Source organism: Pseudopipra pipra, chromosome 3 (assembly GCF_036250125.1).
Source record: "Pseudopipra pipra isolate bDixPip1 chromosome 3, bDixPip1.hap1, whole genome shotgun sequence".
NCBI classification, from domain to species: Eukaryota; Metazoa; Chordata; class Aves; order Passeriformes; family Pipridae; genus Pseudopipra; species Pseudopipra pipra.
The window spans coordinates 45,805,222-45,826,339 of record NC_087551.1 but is presented as its reverse complement, the minus strand read 5'-3'; positions in this window follow the sequence as shown (position 1 = coordinate 45,826,339).

Below are 21,118 nucleotides of genomic sequence, written 5' to 3'. Positions count from 1 at the left end.
GTATATATACATGAAATACACATACGCATATCTATAACTATATGTAAACTTACAGATAAAATCCGTGTGCATGGCACAAAACCATGATTATTTTGTTGCCAAACACAAACTAACATTTTTTGTGAATTAGCTGAATTGAACTTCAAAGGTCTTGAAAACAGATTAAATCACTATAGCTGGGGTTTGATGACAATGGCATCAAACATGTCTTCTCTGAAAGATCAAACAGTACTCTGCTCTTCTGCTTCAGCTGGCAAAATTTCATTCAATGACATTTTCAATCTCAAAAAATGTGAGGAAACTGATAACTGCTCTTTTGTATGACCTGAATATTTTTTTCTCTTGCTTTTAACAGTTCTTACAAGTGTTTACATTTTACCCTGGAGTAATTGTCAGTTTTAATTCCTTCAGGCCATTTAATTCCTTGTTTCTTTATCATTCCCTTTAAAATTAGGCATGTGGAATCAAATAAACTTGTATATTGATGTTTGGCAACCACCAAACACTGATCATCGGTTGCAGTTCTGATCAACAGCTTTCTCATTTGCTGCAGTTAGTACAAGAAAAGTCCACCCAGCAAAGCCCATGTCAAAAACTGGAAGAGGAAAAACCTAGTCAGATTTTTAATGGTTTGTATCAGTTACATGTGACATAGCAGTTTGTAGAAAAAAAAAAGAGAACATTTATGAGGTCTCAAACATAACCCAGTACACCACAAAGCTGGCACATGTAGCCACTTCATTCTTCAACTGAACAACTGTTGTGCTGGTGCCCACTAATTTACCCAGAAAGACACCACATCTTCCTTTTCCTCTAAGTTTCTGGGTATTTCTTGATTCTTCCCTTTTTATATGTTCTCTCCTAAAAAATTGGTATTTTTCAAGCTTTTAATCATAGAAAAAGTTCAAGCTATATTTTTTTAATAAACTTTAAAAATGGAAAATATTTTCTATGCAACTTCTTCACATAGATATTTCAGAATGACACAGATTAAAGCAAAGGAAAATTATTAAAAGTTGCCTTGGGACTGCTTCAGTAAGAAGGAAAAAATCCCACACCTGTTGTAAGATACAGGGATCTCTTTTCTGCCACTGCTCCAGCAGAGGAAGTCAAGGGAGGAGAGAGGCAAGGCAGAATAGAAGGGTTAAGGAACAGGCAATCTTCAGTCTTGCCTGCTACATATACAACTCTATACACACCAGAAACCCAAGCATTGCACTGAACACACATCTATTCCTTGGAGAAACAATGACCGTTCTTACTTACACTGTCTAAAAGAGTGCTGGAAGGCTCCCAAATATTACATCTATGAGACTGAAAAATATAAAAATCAGCAGGACATGCAGGTGTGGAGGTATGGAGTCAAAGTTCATGTGATGAAGGTAGAAGAGAACTGATTTTATTTATATGTAAAATATTTTCCCCATTGCTGGAAATGTTAACATAATTACAGACTCTTCCTTGTCTCAAATAAACATTCCCCTTCCCTAATTATTCGTGGACTCACCATTTAACATGCATACTTAATTTCTGGTAGGAATTTCCATGGACAAAACTTTAACTAGTTCTTGAATTTTATTTTTTAATTCAGGTATCTTCATTCTGCTGGTGTCAGAGTAGAGTTTTTACCTTTGGTTGATTGTCAGGAATTGCAGGTACTTTAGTATCTGTAGATTAAGAATAAAAAGGAGCTCATCTAAGAGTAATAAGTGCCAGACATCTGGTAAGACAGAATTTGGAAAATAAAATGTATCAATTGTGATCCACTTATTGTCTCAACTGGAGTTTTATGGAGTTCTAGTGCAATTATGTTGTGAAGAGTTTCACAGAACACCTTAATTTTGAATTAAAATGTCTAGGGAAGCAAATGCACTGTATTTTAGGCTTGTATTTTATTTTTCTTTAGCAGTCTGAAAAATCCATATCACAGCATTTATTATGTACTCAGATATATTTTATTACAGCTCTGCAGAAAATAGCTGTTTATCCTACTGTGTCTCTGAACTCAGTGAGGCAGTCCTTAAAAATGGAATACACAAAAGGCTAGGGACTCTGACTCCTCTCTTGCAAAAAGTGTATGTCTCCCATGACATCAAGAATGGTGAAGGGCCTCGGTTTACTACTAACTCTGGAACAAAAGGTCATGAGAAACTGTGTATAGATAACAGTTTCTGCTCTTAGAAATGGTATTTTCTTTTTTTTTTCCCATAGTTGATGCTTCCATATCCACATATAGGACTCTATCACCTGACTTTGACAGAGAACCGTTATCTTCAGTGTGCAGAATGTTCCCACTGAAGTTAGAGAGGTATGCACAGATGTTCACACACACTGTGCACACACACCACAATGAGCTAAGAACTCAGAACCATAAGAAACAAACTGCTTTTCCCTTTGGAAACCCTGCATTAATCTTCTCTCTTTTCATGTCAGTAACTGTATTGAAAACACTGGCTCCATACAGCATAACTCATTAATACCAGAAGCTAATGTGTTAAGCACTGTTAGAACATCTAGCCCATTATACAAGAATGAAAGCTAGTATAAATATGGACTCCAAAACAAAAATCCATGACCTTTTTAGTTTTCATTTGGTAGGTTTCTTGCTGACTTCATTTTGCTGCTATGCTTTCCCTACATTTTGTAGAAGACAAGAAGAGTAAGAAACCATAACAAAAGGCAGGACTGAATAGAGCAATTCCATAGTACCATCTAGAGCTTGTGGCTGTTATAACATCAATGAAAAGAAAGGCTTTTCTGGACTTTCACTAAGGTCTGTATGCTAGAGGTAAGAAGAAATGCTGTATTTTTTTTTCCAGGGCCACAGAGGGGATAATTCCAGTATGGTGGAAACCAACTTAGAACTGAGCGCTTTGCATCCTTTATGCAGGCATGATGGTTTTAATACTCTGTTTTCACAGATGCCATTTTCAGAATGTTTTATTATCCTACAGCTGACCCTTCAGAGAAAAAAATGTATCGGGGATAGAATGGTATATCAGACTTAATCATTTCGGCAGGTCGGTGTCTCCTGAAAGAAATTTTTCACCAGTGACTGCAGACAGGGTCACAGCATGTAACTCACATCTCAGCAACCCTTCCAACATGACTAACTGTGGACAACATTTGAACTTTTGAGCTCTGCCATCTTTGGGCATAGTCACAAGAAGAGCAAGCAAAAATACGTCAGTCGTCAAGGACACTAGGTCCCTCCCCCTCTTCACAAGTTAGAGCAGTCAGCCTTCCCTTTCAAATCCCCTCTCAAAAACACACCATGAATCCCATTTAATTAGAAATGCTCTTGCACATTCATTGTACGTGCTGGCTTTGACTCAGAAAACATATTCTTCTGGCTAATGTCTATGTGCAGCACCTCTGTTCAAATAAGAGACTCCATAAACAGAACTTGTGTTATTTCTGTGCTTTCTTAGGCTACTAATTGAGCAGTCTGACAACTCTTAAATAATAGTAACAGGCCACTCAGGCTTCCAGGGACAAGTGAAAGAGGACAGGTAAACAAATCCATGGTCACATACCTCTTTCCTTTCACTTCCTCTTCCCTCTATCCCTTTCTATCCAGCAAGTCAGCCTTTCCTCTTGTCTCTATCCCATTTTATCAATCTTCTACAGAGGCTCGTCTACAGCCATCAGTGGTCCACAGCACAGCAGAATTAATGCAGTTGTTGTGCATTAGAAAGGGGAAATGTTGGCAATATACGATTACAGATTAAATGATGCAATTTCAGGGTCAGCACTACAGAAGGCACTTATGAAGAGGCTGACAAGTAAAGAAGAATGGCAAGTGAATGAGGGCAGTTACAGTAATGTACATTTGCCTTCTCTGCAATCTGTAGACTCTGCTACCATCTGCTGGTTTATGAAAAAATCCAGGGAATCTATTTTAGTAGCTCTATATACATAATCTTTCAGCTGTCTCTCATTATGAGAACAGTCCTCATTTCAGGTCACAGCCTACCTTCAGCCTCCACAGAGCTGTCAATTAGGCTCATTTTTGTTTCCTGATGCATTTCCGACAGCAGGCATGAAGAAGAATGGAAAACAGACAGTGGAACATTTATACTAAACCCAAACAATATATCCCAGAGCAAGGTACATTTTCAGGATTTTACCAAAAAAAAAAAAGGGAAGAGAAAAAGAAATCAATGCAATTAGTTCCAGTTTATTCTAGAGGGCAGAGGGTAAGGATGGATTGAAAGGTATTCAATTCTGGTTTTGAATGAACCGTTCATTAAGCTTCCCTACATAACTGATATATAAATTATCATATTCCACTGAAATCAATGGAGCAATGCAGCCTGCAATCTTTTGAGAGTGTGATCCAGGGAGGATGCATGCCAGACTGAAATGCAAAGCTATGGCCAAGGTACATTAAATAGAGGAAGAGGGAAAGCATGATCATATTTCGAAATACAGTGTTATTATTCTACACATTCTTCTCTTAGACCCATGTAATAATATCTAGACACTTCCAAAACTAATAAAATAGTCTGTTTTTAAAATCACTGCCTCTTCTTCATCCATTTAACCTGTCAGAACAATTGGGAAAGGGTTGGCAGTGGTGGCAACTTCTACAGAAGAGTGGCCTTAAAAATTGGATGCACACAAGCAACCTAGTTCTGTAGAGTTTAAGGCTGAAAAAGATCATGGTGGCACTTCCATATGTACTGCAGTCCACAGGCTTTTACCCAGTGACTCCTCTTTGAAGTCATCACTTCTAACTGAGTTGGGGTTTCAGAGTGGAAAAATCACATTTATATTCTTTAGTTTGGAAAACTACATTCTCAGGTCATTTATGCTTACTCAGCCTTATTTCTGGTGCACAGTAAGGTCCACCTTGGTACTGGAACAAAGTTTTAGCACTCAATGGGAAGCTCACAGAATGGTGGCAAGCCAAAGAGACTGGAGCATTCCAACAGCTACTTGGCGTCATGGAAAAAGTCCATGTTGTCTCAGCCCTTTAGATAGCACAATTTCCCATCCTGGGACTAGCCAAGACTCCCCTAGTTCAGCTGGAGGATGCTATGCTTTACTCATATTGGGGGCCATCCCCATTTCGTGGCAATATGTAAACACAAGGGATTTCTAGGTTTGGAGGCATTTGAGCAAGGAGGTCTTAGAACTTGCTTTGAGAAAAGCCCATGATTAATGTAGCCCTGCAGTGAGTCTTCTGCATTTTCCTTCACAAAACTGAACTTACTACCAGCACCATAAAGTAAAAACAAACAGCTTTCTTTAGGACCTCCATATTAGTATAAACAAAGGAAAGGGATGTACACGTGCTGTTTTTGCAAGGGTAAAAGTCACAGGCAGCCTGTGCTATTTGCCATATAGCAAAAAGGAAACCGAAGTTAGTGGAATCAATGAGAAAGCATTGGTTGTATCTTTAACATACGTTACACCAGAACTCCTTTTAAAATAAAACTGGACACAACTCCAATAGCACATTCTCTGGAGAAAATGGATTAAGGTGACTGACATAATGCTATTTGGTTCAGAGGTGAGATGACGAAATAGATGCCTTGCAGATGAATCACAGTAAAGTTCTGGTGTAACTGCAGGGATCTTGGTACCTTCTGTCCAATGATGGGCTTTTTTTGGTATATTTCAGCCAGACCATTTCTATTACTACAGAATTTTTAATAACTCTGTGGGCAAGCTTTTATTTCTGAGCAGGAAAAAAAAATAAATATTTAAAGTCACACCTGCTAATAAATTTAAATATTTAACACTCCTTAATAATACGTCATCCTAATATTTGTTTTCAGGAGTGAAAACGAGCAAATCTCCCATGAGGATAAGTCAACATGAATTATAGACCATGCACTGCTTTTTATTAACAGGTTGAGAATAACATGGAAAAAGGTCCAATTTGACAAAAAAAAAAAATAAAAGAAAATCACCAAACGCAGGATCATAGAAAGAATTATTAATATATTAAACTTGCTGAGCTGATTCATACACTCAAGAAACAAAGGGACAAATGAAAGAATCAGGCTCTGATCACATGGTTATCCATCCCTATTAGATAAATCCAGTAATTTATGGGATTTGTTATTTATACCAAGTAAACTAGGGAAAAATAATTACAGTCTGTTTGGTTATATTTATTAGAAAGTAATGGAAGCAGAAATAAGCTTTGCAATTAGTTCCCTTTTCTACTATATAGCTGAAAAGAGATTTTGGCTCTTATTTTTGAAATCACCGAAAGGGATAAACTGAAACACTGGAAAAGTGCATTTACTTCACTTTCCAGAGAACTACAAACTACTGCAAGGGAGAATAAGAAACAGCCACAAATGTATCCATTAACATAGGCTTTGGATAGACAGAGAAGGACTTCCGAACACCATAAACCTTGCAGCACAAGGAGCACAATGATGGTCTCTGCTTCTTGCAGGCCCCAGTTCCAAGCTCAACCTCCTTTCTGTTGAATCAATATTGTTCAGTGGGGGTCTCATTTGTACATGTTCTAGATCTAGAAGACATACATCTATTTACAACACTGCATTTGAAGAGCAGATATCTTTGTGTAAGCATGGGAAGCTGCTACCTATGGTATGTGTTCGGAGATACGTAACAGCATATCCTGATACATATATAATGTATCAAGATATGCTGCACTTACTTGCCATACTTGTAAGAGTTTGTTTACTATAACAACTCCTGAAACACTCCCTATAAGGGAGGGATTATTTTTAGCACTGATCAATTTTACTTGGAAATAAGACAGCAGAGGGAAATAAAATGCAGCTCTGAAAATGTTTTACCAGTGAGATCAGAGTAAAAATATTGCTGCGTGATTCACACACAGCTAAGTGTTAAAAAGAGATTAATTCTCCCACTTGTTGATGTCAGAGTCCCTGCAAGACAACCACAAATTTCATCAAAGAACCATTAAAATGAGCTAAAACTTACGCAAATTTATAACAAGAATAGCAATAAATTTCCTTTATTTTCAAACTAAAGAAAATTTAGGAGCCAGATCATTCAGCTTTTGCCTACCGAAATTGTGTGATTGAAAAACACAGAGCTAGAGCACAGAAAACGTTTAGTTTTTTCATTACTCTGTTATTTAGCCAGTCTGTCATTCTACTTAGGTTTTGACTTCAGAGCTAATCTTTTTCCCTGGTAGAAGTGCTCTGAGAGTGGCACTCAGTAGCACATGCCAAAATAGCCTCTTGGTTAAGTTACTTTCCAGAAGCAGAAGCTCTGCCCTGTTCCCCACGTGAAGCAGATGATGATTTTGGGTGTAAATCTGATGCATCCCAGACACATTTCCTTTAATTGAATTACTCATGTTTCATTTCATAAAGAATTAAAGTGTTTCCTCCATGTTTACTGTTTTGGAGAAAGAGGGCTAAAAAGACTAACTGCAGTTGCAAGTATGGGTTACAATTTTGCCTTCTCAGTAGAACTAGTAGTCAAATTTGGACTCAACTGAGTCAGAAGAAATCTTTCCTCTAACAAAAAGGACTGGGATTTCACTCTAAGACTTCAAAGGAAGTAAAAGGGAAGAGCAAAGCTTACTCCTATAGCAACAAAAGAGAACAAAGAAAGAGGCAAATGGATTTACTTTTTTTTTAAGTGTTAAAAGGTCATTCATCTTTACTAAAGCTAACAAAACAAATGTCATTAGAGGTAGGAGATATAAAAGGTCAAATAAATATCCTGAACATGAAGCTAAAATGTTACAGAAAGTCTAAAGGAAGAGAAGAAGCACATTTCTTCCTCTGAGGATAAAATTATTAAAGAATAAAAATAATTTTGGAAAGAAAAATCTCAAGAGGAAAAAAAATTTGAAGTAACAAGCCTGCATTGGAGAAGAAATAACATCCATTTCTTAAATGTCTAAGGAGAAAGCAGTAACAAGAAGCTATAGTGCCTAGAACATTACTGAACTCAGTTTTTGAAACTTGAAAAATCTTAGGAACCATGCCCAACAGAAAAAAGAACATTCCTTGACAGAACGGTATCTGTTGAATTCTGTCTGAATAATTGTATCTGATAAACTGAAGAAAAACAAAAAGAAACAAGAAGTAAGTCCAAAAAGTAAAAAAGCAACAAATACAGAAGTGTTAATTTATCAGCAGATCATATTACCAAAGAAAGCATTTAGACTACATTGATCGCTTGATTCAGGGTTAAGTATCTCTTTCCATGGTCATCCTTGAAAAGAAGTTATTCACCTTTAGGGAATTTTCTTCAAAAGTTAAAAATTTTTGGAAGTGTAAATGGAACACCTGCCCAAAGCAAAGGGCAAAACTAAAACAAAAGAATCACTGACATTGTCACCAACTTCCAGTAAGATCAGAACTCTCATCCGAAAAGGCTTATTCAGGACAGGATTTATGTCTAAGTGCTGCAGGTTTGGGGTCCTATACACATTAAAATTCTTAGATAAATTTTATTTATTTATTTATTATTCTGTACTTGCTGAATTTCCATCACTAGAAATGGTCTACATTTTAGATCCTTTATGATAAAATGTGGGCATTACACTACTTTTTTTCATGACTTGAGTAACTGTTGGTGTTCTTATTGCTTCCCTTTCTTGATTTTGACAAGCGTCCTGAACAATAACTGATTATCCTTATTCCAAATACTCTATTTTCAGAGAAAAACATGTTCTGGTGAATTTATGGTTTATTTTGTGTATTTTCTAATTTGATTATATGGATTCAGCTGTAATGTAATCCAAATCTGTAACGCACTTTTCTTCATTTAATGGTCTGTTTTAAGAGCATGACTTCTCAGTTGAAAAACACCTCCGATAGGATAAACACAAATAAACTAAAAACTGTAATATTTCTATAGTTCTATTCAATTACCTGTTTGCAGATGCTAAGTATTCCACACTGTTGTATAGTAACAGTGCTGTTGTAAGGTTTATCTATGAAGGAGCAAAATGCAGCTGTCTACTGCTTTTTAATCTTCAGATGTCAAAGAATTCCACATAGAAGAGTTAAGCTTCGTCAGCTGGATTGTACATATGGGACAGTAAAGCACAGAAATAGGAAGCAAATTACCCAACATCTATTGTCTCGTGATTAGGACAGACATAGTTTTCATAATCCAGTCTTAACTGTACTAATCTACCTGTTTCTCCCCTTGTAAGGGAAAGGGCTAGACAGAGACTCGTGTGTCACACTGTGCCAAAACTGAACAGCATTACAGTCAGACAGCAGGAAAGATGAGAGTGGAGCCTCACATAAAACACATCTCAAGGTGTAAGCAGAGTAACTGTGGAGTAAGCAAAGGTTGGCATTTACAGGCTGTCTACAGTTCTTCAGTCAGCAGCCATTGGTGTACACAAAGTAGCTCAGCCAGTCCTCTTACACTGATGGTAAGAATAGTATGAGTTATTTCTTTTTCACTGCAAGACATGGGCATGCAAGCAGTTCCTGGGAAATTAATGGTAGGCTGTAAACATATACCTTTGGTTATTCAGGAATAATTACTTATTTGTCCATAGACCCCTGAGAGCCAGAGAGATGGGTCAAAAGACAGGAGTATGTGCAGAAAGGAGCTCCCTTTTGCCAGACCCCAAATTACAGGAGCAGTCTGTGCAACTTTGTGGCACACCTTTGAAACTCCTGTAGTTACTCACACAGCCCTCCAGCTGGTTTCACAAACTAAATGTCAACATGCTTTTGTCTAGGACTGTAGAGAGAACTTGGATTCCCTAGCTTTGGACCCCATCCTGCCTTAGTCCACATCATTTCATGTTCTTCTGGGTTTACCAACTCCAACCTAGCTCCAACTGCTACTACGTCCCTGAAGACACTTGACTCCAAGAGCTGTGTCTCAGAAATGCATTACTCTAGAGTGCCATGAAATCCAAAAGAAAACACAAATCAGTTTCCTATTTAAGTTTTCTGGGTACGATCCCATCTCTGCACGGATTTTGGACTAAGCTGTGACAATCAACTACTTTCCTACTTGTCTACAGATGTGACTACATGATCTCAGCCTAAGTAAACCTTGTTTGTACCTTTTGCTTTATGGACTAAAGCATTTCTGCATTGTACTTCATTCTCTCCTGACCAGTGAAATGTCATTTCTGTTTCTCCTAACAGTCAATAGTCTTATAGTCAAGTGGCCTAATATCTAGTGGTCATCTGAATTAGGTGCTCACTTAAATCAGCTTTATTGCAAAATTTCCTTGCTCCACAGCTCTGGTATTTCCTTTCCTCCATCCAGCAGGGCTAAACTTTTCACAGCTGGAAAACTTTTATCATACACATGCTGATCCTAAAGGAGCAGTGCACACAATTCATGTATCTTCTGAGTTCAGTGGTACTTTCCTTATGTGGTACTTTCCCAATGTGGTACTTTCCCAAGATGCTCTGTCTTGGAAAACTGCAAAAAACAGCAGTTATAGAGAAAACTCTGTGTTTAAAACAAAGAAAGCAAGCAAAAAACAAACAAAAAACAAACAAAAAAACCCCAAACCAACCAACCAAACAAAAAAACCCAACAAAATCCACAACCAAAAACTCACAACCCATATATTTTACAGCTTTATCTGGAGCAGAAGTCTGAAATGCAATGGTAGCCCAAAGAAAGGTTCGCTCTGATCCCAAGCAAATCTATAAAGGTCAAAATTCCTTTCCAGATGCCATCTCTGTCCAAACTAATATTTTACCCTCTTTTGCAATTAAAACATACAGTATTCTGTACTATAGAATAGCTGTCACTTCTAGCATGTTGCTTTCCTAATCATCCACTTTTCAGTGTCTCATGCTCTGCTAGTGAGGAGCTGCATAAAAAGACGGAAGAGAGCATGGGCAGTACAGCTGACCCAAACTGGCCAAAGGGATATTCCACGCCACAGAACATCATGCCCAGTATATAAACCGGGGGAGTTACCTGAGGGAGGGCCAAATGTTGTTTGGGGACAAGCTGGACATTAGTCAGTGGGTGGTGAGTAACTGATTGTGATTCACTTGTTTCTCTTGGGTCCCATTACTCTTTCTCCCTCTCCTTATTACTACAATTATTACTATTATTATTATTGCCAGCAGAAACATTAGTATTATTAATATACTATTATTGTTGTCACTATAATTATATTTTGTGCCAATTATTAAGTTTTTCTTATCTCCACCCACAAGGTTTACATTATCTTTCTCATCCTCCTCCCCACTGGGGTGGAGGGGAGCTAGTGGGCAGATGCATAGTACTTAATTGCCAGTTTGGGTTAAACTAGGACAGGGCCAAAAGACAACACTACTTACCTCTCTGGTACAGTTCTACAAAGTTCTCACCTCAGCTATCATCTCTAATTAGGACAAAGTTACTGAGTGACCTGTTCACCCATACTTGCATCTCTTTCCAGCTTTTCCCACTTCATCAACTAGGTGATCTTCATAAAACATCCTTAAGTCAGGTTCACTCTCTTTCTGCATACCCTACAGGAAAATTTCGATCTGTTTCAAAGCTAAAGATGAAAAGCTTAAAAGTAATTAGGCTATTATAATACAAGTTCCACTCACTATTTTGACCAATATTTGCTGACTGCTTCATTTTGGTCCCTTCTCCTCCTGCATTCACCACTAGTCTTGTACGTATATTGTAACCTTCTTTGTAACACACCTATATGCTTGATTTTTTGCACAATGGGACTTTGGTCTACAGTTTGTGCCTAATTACTACAGTAATGCTTCTTCTAATATTAAATTGAGCTAAACTATAAATTATACACAATTGCCACTTCACATGCCAATTAGCATGCTGACATGCATTCTGAGGCCACTGTACACATTTGCATTTCCTATCAACACTGTTGTTAGTTATGTACTTCACATACACAGCTAAGGCTACAGACAGGACACATAATTCTTTCCCAAAGGAAAACAAATATGCCCTCTTTACTGATCCTCAGAATATCCCTCAAAGTATCAAAACTAGATAAGAATTAAACGAAATTTCAATTTTCTATTGAAATTTTTAAATTACTGCAGATTGTAAATTGTGAACCTCACAATTTTCAAGATGAAGCTATATCTCCCATAACACTACGCTTAGCAGTGAAAAAATATTCTAACATGTCATAGAAAAGAGACTGTAAGTCCAGTCTGAATAAGAGGGATCAACTCACAAATATAAAAAGTAAAAGGAAAAGTTTCCTAAAAATGGTTTGGAATTTATTTTTATTGTAGTTTTGATTTTTGTCTGTTTTTTTTCTGGGTTTTTTTTGGTTACTTTCTTTTTTTACTAGCATAAACTAATAAACCACAATTTATGGAAACAAGAGAGGAAAAATTATGAAAATGAACAAACTAATGAGCAAATTTTTAAATTCTTCTACATGAAGAACTTCTATTTGGTAAGCTGTTATTTAACTAGGAAAAAATATTGTCAAACTAAGATCACAACATTGAAAAAAATTAGAAAGATCAAATTTAGAAATAACTAGCAAAACAATGATTTGTGAGTTTGGAACCATGAATAATATATTTAGATTCTTTAGCATTAAACCTGCATAAATCCTTTTATTTTTAGCAATACACAAGTTTGAGTTATTCTTTTCTAAAATTACATTATGAAAAGGCTGAGTAACAGCTGAAAACAGCCTCTAGCAGAATATTACACTGGCTGAGATAAAGCAGTGATTAAAAACTAGTATCTTCCTTGGCAGAAGCAAAACACCTGCAGCACCAAAGAAAATACTAGTCCAGACTTCAAGAACCAGTTTGCTGTAAAGCAATATAGCTCCACTGTCTTCAACTATACTAAATTACACCTACTGAGGATTTGGATCATAAATCTTCATACTGAAATGAAGCAGCTCTTCAACAGCATCCATAAATTTAACACCCGATAAAGACCAAACAAAATTCTGCAAATATAATCAGAGATTACTGTTACACATTGCTTATAAAGTGTTAGCTAGTATCCTATGCACAGCATTAAATAGAAGAACTGTTAGTATTTAAATCCGGTGTTATGACAGGAGATAAGGGTGATAAGAATCACTGTACGTGGTTTTGACAAATCAAAGAATACTGTACTGCCGACAAGATGCATAGAGTTAATTTTACCTTTATGAAGAGCTACAGTAAAAGTCCTGTAAAAAACTAAAACTCTGAGACCCGGTTAGGAAATGGCTCAGAATCTGGCTCTCCATACTAGGGTAAAATTTACATTCAAGTAGGTGATATTTAGTCTACACATTTTACAGCTATAATCCAGTTGTATGTCTATGTACTGGAATAATTTCTAATCAATCTCTCTTCTGTGTCTCACAATAGAATTCCATAAAAACAAGATAAAGAAATGAAACTATACCTCAAGAAGCTAAGATTCACCAGACACCTCTTCTACCTGAAATTTATTTAGAATGCAGAAGAAAAATCTGTTGCCTAAATTTACATTTAGAAGATTGGGATTTTGCCCCTCAGGAAAGGAGTGTCTAGATAACCACATAAAGGACTTTAAGACCTTCTTTAACAGGGAAGTCACTTGCTAACTTGCTGTTATCTATGCAGAAAAAATCCCCTAACTTTTAAAATAGCCATGATTTTAGAGTATCACCACCAGATTTGCTTGTCTGAAAAACAGGACACACATTTTTAAACAATGAAACAGGACACACATTTTTAAAAGAATGAAAACAGACTCAGAATAATTAATTCTGTCCATAGCAGGTGAACTATCACAAGAAGAGTGCCAATTCTGTGGTAACCATCAGCAGATGGTGAATATTGGATCCTTTGGTCCCAGCAGGAAGTGTTTTGAAGGGGAAGTCTTTGGAGGACCAGCACTCCACTAGCATCTCTACATTTCAATCTAACAACCCAGTTAATCAAAAATCTTAGAGCTTTTAAAACTCAAAAGCAGCTTAATGATAGACGATGACTTCTTTAAGAAAAAATATTAAGTTTCTGCTACAACCCATTATTTTAAATTTTCACCCCTGCCATCTTTTGAAAGAACTACAGATACGTATCTGAATGTGAACTTTAACACCTCAAACACTTGCAGAGACTCTCACACTTAATATCTGTAAATTTCCGACTCTACACCTACCCTAAGTTAAAGTTACTATAAGGATTAAAATAACTGCACATTCCAATGTATCACAAGCAGGGACATCCAGACTACTGCACAAAATTTGTAATTACATTTGCAGCTAGATGTTGACATCACATGCCATGGTTGTCTCCAATACTTCTGTATACTTATGTGGTAACCTTGCTTCTAGAAGAGGTTGAATCTTTTAGAGACCTGTACAATACTAGCAATGCTTGTAAATGTAGAGGATTACACAGGGTAAATGTTCACAGAGCATATTAAATCAAAAGACCTTATATTTCCTTCTAACCTCAAAAAGCTGTTAATCTTAAATTTGATGAGTAAAGGACCTTCTGTAATGGCTAGAAATGTTAAAATGCTGAATACCTAGAAGCATATATAACATCATTCATTTTCCTCATAAGAAATACCTTGGATTCAACAAATAATCTTCTAACAACTAGATGATAGTTACCTGCCCTTCTCAGGGAAGTTTTAGAAAAGTTCTTAGAACAGTTACATGCATACATGTGTAAACAGATGACTGAACAAGATATGACTGAACAAGTTTTTACCTTAAAATCTATTCTGACAGGTTATTAATAGGAGATTGCTCCAGGACTCTAGTTCTCATCCCTAGCATCCAAAAGCTTGTGGAAATAACTAGAGAAGACGGTTTTCAAATAAATAATCAAAGATAATCCTGTAAATGTTCTGATTATGTACATCTCTATTATGTATACCTTGTATTATAGCCTATATTCTCTTGTATGTCCACACAGAAACTAGGGCTGGGCCCATGCATGAAGGGAGAGAAATAAAAAGAAATGGACCACCACCAGCCATATATTTAAGCATATGCAGTGCTGTAGGTTGGTGCCACAGCTCTCAAAACATTATTCTTTCATAATTTTATTGATTAAATATTTATGAAGGATGTCTGCTTGAGGGGGAGAAGCATCTATTCACCTCTCAGATGTCAGTCTGTCATATTACAGGATTTAATTCATAAAAAGGAACTAAATAGTATAATTATTTTAACTCAATGTAAAACAAATATCTACCAAAATAAAAAAGGTAATAATTCAATTAGTATAACAGAGCGGTGAAGAAATGAGAAAATAAACTAGTACAGTTTACAATAACACCCAAAGATATGCTGCTTCGTAATCATACATTCAATAATGCACTGAATGGTTTTATTGTTAAAAAAAATCCACAAATAAGCCCCTACCCACAACACAAACAAAGCTCTATTTCTGCAATATACATAATTTTAAGCTTAGAGTATTTGTAAATAAATGCAATTTTCCTATTAAAAGCGTAAAATATTATCTTCAATTAAGTAATTAGCACAACTTTAATGGGCGCAATCTGCACCATCACTACTGAATTGTCTAAAGGTTGTTTCAGACACATTTGAATAGTAACCTTCCTGTAAGCAAGGAAGCATACTAAAATACTTTGCAGATTGTAGAATAGGAGATGTCAATCAGGCTTGACTTACTTAAAGTTCCTTGAAGAACTAGGGTACAAAAATAAAAGTCTATCTGTATGGTGTAGAAATCACTCATATAGGTGTGATTGATTATTTTTCCACAATGCAGCCATACCTCGGATATACTGCTGTGGTCATCAGAGGATGATTATGAGAAAAAAAATTAATACAAATCTTGATCTTCTCTAGCAGCTAATACTTTTTGTTGAATGTTTTTCTCAAGCTACTGAAAAAAGTGAGATGGAAGAAAATTACTAATGGATGATTTGGGAATCATTGTAAAAGGTGTTTCTCATAGACACAACTTGCAAGAAGCAGGCTGGATTATAAATACCTCAGCAACGATAGCTTTGACATCTTTTATGGTGTAAGACTTGCAGTTTGGCTAAGTAAATATAAAAAGATCTTGAAAACTCTGTGTAATGTACACAGTTACAGCAGCTAAAAAGTTAATGATGGTAACTAGAAACTATTCTCTCTATCCAGGTCCTAGTTAATGATGGTAACTAGAAACTATTCTCTCTATCCAGGTCCTAACTCACTCTCACTTCTTTTCCTTTTCATTTTTTTTCTCTCTGACTTGTCATCTCCAAAGCCTTGTGTGTGTTGAGATATACATCACACAGTGCACAAGGTAAGGCAACACTAATATGCAGCAAATCTCTTCACTCAAATGGGAGAAAATTCAATCCTTTCTTGCCAGTGCTAGATGGGGTTTACTTACCCCACCATCATGACTTCTGTGGTCATAGAGTTGGCTCATTGTATAAATGACTACAAAATATACATATCCAGCAATCCTCAGAGGAAACCAGAAATCATCAGTAACTGATGCATAGCTGAAAGAAGAGATGAATTTTTCCCCAAGAGCACTATTTGTGCATTCACACACTTAATATTTCACATCACATCTGACTGTTTGAGTAAATAAAGTGACATTTTTGATTATGGAACATATTAGAGACTTAAAGTAGTTTAATTGATCTATCAAAACATTTGAAGGATTGATTACTACAGTTTCAAAGTCATTTCTTTCAAAAGAGGTGTGGGCACTAGACTGCTATAGTCCATGGCTAGTAGGCAAGCACAAAGCCTGAATAGTCTCAATTAGAAATGAGAGTCTAAGACGCGTAAGTGAAGAAAACTTTATAATTTAAGGAAACATTTCCAAGTGTTTGCATTCTGCAGTGATGCAGCTCTCTTTTTATAGGGCCCTAAAAGATTCTTCCTTCATATTCTGCCTTTGGTAATCTCAAAAGGGGTAAACAAGGTGACCACACTGAAAATCCCCTAGAATGCAATAATATGTGTCCAGTAATGAAACTAAACCAAACTCATTACCGTTAGATGCATAACAATAACTAGGCAATTTAGATAGTCACTTCAGGTTGTCTTCACCAGTAACCCACTCTCCCACCCCTTATTGCTAGTCCAACAAATGAGCCTTCCAGATTTCACAGTTAAATGATGGCCATTTGCCTTCCAAATTGTGCTGCTATTCATGCCTTGTAATTTAAAGCCTCCTAAGGTTCCCTAAAGACACAAGAAGAATGGGAGGCAGAAACAACACACATATTTTCAGCAGTGCAATTTTATCACTGTAATGCCTTCAAATTGTAGTCACACCATTTTCAGACCCCTTAGCATAATTACCTGCAGAGCCAAGGGTGGGGCGAAAGTACAGAACAGAACAGAACAAAGAGCAAAATCTTTGAGAGGTGTCATGGCCTTTGTGTAGTGCAGAGATGAAGTTTTTTAAGAACTAAAAGGAGAGGTTAAAATCAAAGAAAAGTTCAAGACAGGGATCTCTTATGAGATGTATTAAGCATCATCTTAGGATAGAAAAATGGCATGAGATACAGCCAGCATGAAACAGACCCAAAACCAGAACCAGAAATATATCAGTCATGTCATGTGCTTCTACAAATACCTGCATCACAGAAGGGGATCTTGAGTTTCACTGCAAGTTTTGGTTCACATATGTTTTTACTCAGCTTTCTGAAGACAAGAGTGAAAAACTTCCTTTTGTAAAGAAAAAAAACCAAAATTAATGGAGTAGAAAGAGAGTGCAAAAGTGATTAACTAATACTTTTTCCTATTGCCAACTTCACTCTTCCTACAGGACAGAGAGGAGAAAGGTCCCTCCAAGGTACAGTCCCTACCTAGACCTCCTATTCCTAAGACAACACTGCTTTCACTCATCCCTTTCAGAGGGCCAAAAATAAACCTTAAAGCTGACCTAGATCCAGATTGGTATAAGGGTCCTACTTTGTCTTCCTTTTCCTTGTATTTATGGCAACACAGTAAGATCTTCACATATAGACCTCATTCCAAAATTTAAGTCCAATCTTTTTTTCAGGAGTTTGAGAGCTTTTGGGTGGTTTTAGTTCTGAATTGAAAGAAAAGGGAGAAATCATTAATATAACACTTCCAGAAGAAAAAAAAAAAAGAAAGCTGTGGGGTAATTTCTGTCAGCCAAAGACAGTTTTTCAGCGAGAATCAAAAATAAAACTTAAATGACAGTAAAAGATACACTCCATTGTATTCCAAAAGGGAATAATAATTTTAAATATGAAGATTATCAGTGAGATATCACAAGGAGACTTTTTCTCTCAAAGTCTCTAAAGCAGAAAAAATCAGCTTATTGTGATGTTGTCGTTGCTCTGTGGCTCTTTCTGACACAGGAGTAGGCAAGAGAGAAACACCCCTTGAATGTTCCACCACACTTATTCCTAGGGAGGAGAGCCATTCCCACAAAGAGAGTCACACCTGTCGGGACCATTCATGTGCAAAATTTACTTGTCAGCCCAGTATTCTTACTCAGTAAAAAAATATAATTTTTTTTAATGGACTACTTAAATATTCTTTTTAGAAAAACAGACAAACCCAGAGAACCAACAACAACAAAAATCCGCTAACGTCATCTCGTATCAGAGGAAATACAAGACCATAAAAAGAAAGGGGGAAAAAAAATGTTCCAAGCACAAGGTGCTGAAAAAAGAGGTGAAGATGTAGCTCATCTAGAGTTTCCTAGTGAGGTTGATTTCATTTTCTTTACTTCCTACAGTTACCTAGTAGAGATGGGGGGGGAGTATGTGTGTTTATGTGTGTGTATTTTTATTTTTTTAATTGAAGTACTCAGAAAAGCAGACAACAAGCAATACAATCCTAGATGCCAAACTCTTTTTCAATTGAGGCAAAAAATTGCCAAAAACAATCAAGAATTTGGCTGACTTTAGTCTTTTATTCAGCACATGATGTTTGAAGTTAAGATTCTATACTTCATTGAAAAGTTTTAAATACAAACCCAAAAGTCATTGTCAATATTTGAGCTACGTAGTACCAGATGTTTTCAACACTAAGGAAAGGTAAAGAAGGAAGCAGAATGGCACACAAAGCAACTGAATGGAATATGTAAATTAGCTTAATTGTACCAAATGCATTAGTGTTCAGAATACATGTGTTCCACCAGCAGTTCCTTAGGCTAATTTGCTCATAGACAGTTGTACCAGTCTAGTTTTTGTGCTCACAAAGAAACATGCTTTGTCTAACATCCACAACAGAGAAATCATGCAAATCTACAAAACCTTTGGATCACCGGAGCTAGATAGCTATAGGAAGTCAACCTGGTCTTTTTGAAAACAGATACATCCTCTGACACAGATCCCAAGTGAAGTATTTACCACTGGTTTCCTGTTCTAACACTCTTTAAGTTAGGTTTTAGGTAACTATTCTGTATTGCAGAGATGAAATATGTAGATAAATGTACTAATTTTTATATATTGTAAACAAGAATTATTAGTTCACTGTTTTGTCCAGCGATATTTCCAAAGGAGAGCCACAAATGCCTGAAATTACCGCCAAGAGAGTATAAGATAGGAATAATCAAAGATGACTCCCCACACTGCGGAGTGTTATCACTCTGGACATGAGGCTGGAAGAGAACATTCAGTTTAAAAATCCACTGCAAATTCAATAAGCTGTCCCACAAGTCCATTAGTATATTACCCATAGTCCTTTCAGACAGTCTACCTGTGCATAAGGTCCAGGCCCATAACAACATTGCTAGTTTCAATTTCAATTGACCTTACTTATTCCCTGCATTTTCTTCTGGAGAACCTTGTCACATAATCTTTTTACCCCTTTGACTGCTGTGCTTTTTACTAAATGGGTTCTTTGTGGTCTTCAGCAAGACTGCATTTTCATTGGTTTTAATGAGCCACCCTATTCAAAACTCATTGATATTCATACCTCCCCTGTCAGACATACCCTGTGTGAATGGCCCCTCAGACAGCCAAGCTGCTGAATACAGAACCTATTACCTGCAAGGAGATATTTGAAAAGCCTGCAGATTCACTGTACCATTAATCCAGGTTTTTGTTGCAGTGTAAGTCTCAGTATTTCTTAACATCTATTTCAGCAAATCATTAAACCCAATGTGCAGCATTGTACTGAGTGACCCAGAGCTGGTTTATCAGTCACAGCCACCAGGATAAGGATTGCAAATGGAAAAAAAAGTGTATGGCCAAAGTGTTGTCTTTACTGGCCACAAAAACAGCCCTCTAAGATCTAGGAAAAAAAAAATCAGTTAAGACAATCAGGACAGCCTAACAAGCTATGCTAATATGCACTGAGTTTGGAAAGAGTGGGAGGACTGAAAGCAGGCAGAAGGTGTTATTTGTGTGCTGTGATGATCATATGTCATCAAAACAAGGGAAATGGACCTTTTTGACCTCCAGAGCTTAATTTCTTATCCACAAGCCAAGTCTTAGCATCCTCAAGGTGTTACAAAGGCATTTATTTTAATTTTTGCAAATTTGTGTTCCTCATGGTCAAGGCAAAATATAAATAAAAATTAAAAGCAAGATTTAAGCACTCAGAACAAACAACTGGGTACTGTCAGGGTTGAAAACAAGTCTGTCGGAAGGTAAACAGAGCTAAACAAGTCACCATAAATGTGTAAATGCTGAATCATCATGGTGTGATGCAGGGCAGCCAATTGTGATATATGTTTATGAAAAACCACCAGTGGTAGTTTAACATGTATGTTATGCCAAGGGCTATAAGAGTCAGTGTTCTGTTACAATAAAATTTCTTTCCTCTCCTGTCTTGTTGCTTGGAACTAGACTGTCTACGTATTTTCTTTTATTGGCTGCTGCAACAACAACAGGGTACTCTTTGGTCTGGGCTTAGTAACGAATTTGCTCTTTGGCTATTCATTAAATTAACTCCTTATTCTGACACCTAAAAAGAAGAAGGCAGCTGATGATACCACCTAGATTGTCTGTGAGAAATGGAGCCCATGGTTTTAAGTGAGCAGGGGATGGTGGCTAGGAGAAAAGTAGACCATTAACATTTGCTGATTTAATTGAAATTTAGAAATAAAAACAATTTTTTCCTTCTATAAAACTTTAAAAACTACTCTAAACAATAATAAAATTCTCCTAAATATAAGCATCCTAAATGAGCTACATAATGTTCCATGCCATAATCACCACTGCAACAAGAAAATTGCTCGAATTGCTTTTGAGCCAGATTTATCAGTCATGCTGCTCTGTGCTCTGAGTAATAATGATCTGTGCA